Genomic DNA, 3,143 nt, shown 5'->3' on the forward strand with positions numbered 1-3,143 from the left:
TCATCTGGAGACTCTGGGGAAGAACACGCTTCCAGCCTCATTCAGTTGTTGGCAGGATTCAGTTCCTGTGCCTGTCGAACAGGGTTCATGTTTCCTTTCTGGCTGTCAGCCTGGAGCTGCTCTCAGCCCTGGAGACTGCCCGTGTTCCTTCCACTTGGCCCCCCTCACCTGCAAAGTCAGCAACGGACCACTTCCACGTTGAAGCTCCCTGAGCTTCCAATCTCTGACCTCCTCCTTTTCTGCCATCAGCCAGAGAGAATCTACCACTTTTAAAAGCACTCCTATAATTAGGTCAGGCCCATGGGCATTATCTCCCATCATAAGATCAACTAACTGGGTTGGGACCTTCATTGCATCTGCAAAATCTTCTCACTGCAGAGCTTGACGGAATAATCAGAGAAGGAGTGGCACATCTTAGGGCATCTTAGAATTTGCCCACATCCTTGCATTACTGGTACTTCTGCTGACCAGTAACAAGCCACTTTTCTATGGGTACCCACACATATCTCTAAATAGCAGAAGGCTGCAATAAAATTGCATGACACATTGTTAGATTGCGACAGTATTTTTAAAAAATCATTTTACTATTCACAAAAATAGCTCTTAACACCTTTGCATCAACACGGCAACTTTAAAACTGGAGTCGCAGTGACTCTCCAGGGCTGGGGGTGGAGGGGTGGTGGGTGGGCTGATGGTGGTCACTCTTAGGAAGCCAATTCGCAGAAGCAATTGTGGAACTTTGTGTGGTCCACTAGCAGGCCAGCTCCATCCAATCTGCTGATGGAATAGGCACCAGATATGATCATTTTGGTTTTGGATCTGAATTTTGTATCAAGAACATAAACTTGTGTGGAGGTTTAACTTTTGCTAGCATAATAATGAATCTTAGCATTGGAAATAAATGAATAAAAGCTCCTGACAAAATATTTTGGAAAATACTGTGAATCACCAAGACCAAAATAAAAAAGACCTATAATCACACCACCCAGAGTCAACCAACCACTGTGACGTTGTTGGCTTTTTGTCTCAGTCTTTATTTCTCTCTTCCTATACATAAACATATGTGTTCATCAGGGCCCAATCAGGAGGCAGAAACCACACAGTGATTTGAAGAGGGAACATTTATTCTAAAGAACTATTAACTATACTGCAGGCCTAAGGAGGAAGGTGGAAAGAAAACTCTAAAGAACACCTGACGGCTGAGAAAGAAAGAGCATCTAAGAAAGGAGCAACTTCAAAGGGGAGCCCCTTCCCCAAGACGGATGCAGACCCTGAAGGACAGGGTGTGTCTGCAGCCCCCCTGGACGTGCCCTTCTCTGGGTTGCCTGACCCAGAACAGGTCCATAGATGCTGGGCAAGCAGGGACCCTGCTTCTGCAATGCAGGTGCTCAGAGGCAGTCAGAGCACCAAGAACCAGCTGCGAGCAGGACAGGCAGAGGCCTGGGGGGTGGTGTCCTTGTTGGGAGGGCTGCTGCCAGGTGGCCACGGGCTGGGCTGGGGCTGAGTGCTCGCTGAGGGACTGCATCTTCTGGGTGTTGGCTGGGGCAGAGGCCCCTCGCAGTGGTGTAGGAGCAAGAAGAAAACCAAAAGGTAAGCCTTGGGGCCAGGAGGGCGAGCTTTTTTCCTCCTGCATTCTCTCTCTCTTGCGCCCTCTACTGACAAACCTAACATTGTGCTCCCTGCAAAGGAAAAAGGGGTAAAGGGCCCAGGCCATTAAGGCAGAAGAGGTCAAGATTTGGAGCCGAGAGGTAATATAATGCCAGACTGAGATCACAACATTTATTTTGTTTTGTAACTTGCATTGTTTACTCCAAAAGATACTAAGAGCATTTTTCCATTTGATAAAAATACTGTTCTGCAACAATTGTTAGTGGGTATATGATATTCCATATTATGGATGACCTATAACTTATTGAGTCAATACCCAGTTTGGGGACATTGAGGTGATTTCTAACCTGTAGCTATTATGAACAGTGCTGCAAAAAATATCCTAGTAGTGAATTCTTGTCATATTCTTATTGCCTTAGGATCAAGTCCTAGCAATGGGATTTATGAGTTAAAGTATATACACTCAATATTTTTGATGCATGCTCTAAAATTTCCTTCCAGAAATATAGCAGTATTTTTAAAAGCAACAAGTATTAATAATTTTCTGCATTTCATTTTTAATGTGTTCTACGTTTTAAAATATGCTAATTAAATAAATTTTATAATGGTAATGAAATAGTCTTGGAGGAAACAATTCTCATAACAACATTTAATGAGTAATACCAAAGAATTATTTTAAATGCTAATGAAGTGGCTATTAGTAAAGCACCAAAGAGAGAGAAATGCTCAGAACTTATAAATGAAGATCCTGATTACTCTAAATATAAATTTCAAACTGTAAACACACTTATTGTAATACATCATCTTTGTATTTTACAAAGGAAGAGACAAAAATTCAATAGTTTGCTCCAAAAGTGCTGCCTTTAAAAATATCATTGATAATTAGATTTCTACTCTTCACCCAGAAAAATACAGAGAGAAATATTCCCTGAAAGAAAAAACATACATGAAATGAAGAAGGAACAAAGGAGAAAAGGAAGAATGGGAGAGAGAGAGAGAGAGAGAGAGAGAGAGAGAGAAAAGAAAAGAAAAAACAAGAAGTCAGGAAGATTTATAAAGACAGAGAGAGGGAGAGAGAGAGAGAGGGAGAAAGATGTAGCATATGGAAAACAGTATGAAGAGGTAAAGATTTGGAGCTGAGAGGTAATATAATGCTAGGCTGAGATCACAACATCTATTTTGTTTTGTAACTTGCATTGCTTACTCCAAAAGATACTAAGAGCATTTTTCCATTTGATAAAAATATTGTTCTGCAACAATTGTTAGTGGGTATATGATATTTCATGTTATGGATGACCTATAACTTATCAAGAGAACTACCCTATGACGCAGCAATCCTACTTCTGGGTATATATCCAAAGGAATTGAAAACAGAATATCAAAGAAATATCTGCACTCCCATGTTCATTGTAGCATTAGTCACAATAGTCAAGACATAGAAACAACCTAAATATTCATCAGCAGATGAATGGATAAAGAATATGTGAGATTATATAATGGAAAATTATTCGGATATGAGAAAAAAATAGATCCTG

This window comes from Eptesicus fuscus, chromosome 11, assembly GCF_027574615.1.
Source record: "Eptesicus fuscus isolate TK198812 chromosome 11, DD_ASM_mEF_20220401, whole genome shotgun sequence".
Lineage (NCBI taxonomy): Eukaryota > Metazoa > Chordata > Mammalia > Chiroptera > Vespertilionidae > Eptesicus > Eptesicus fuscus.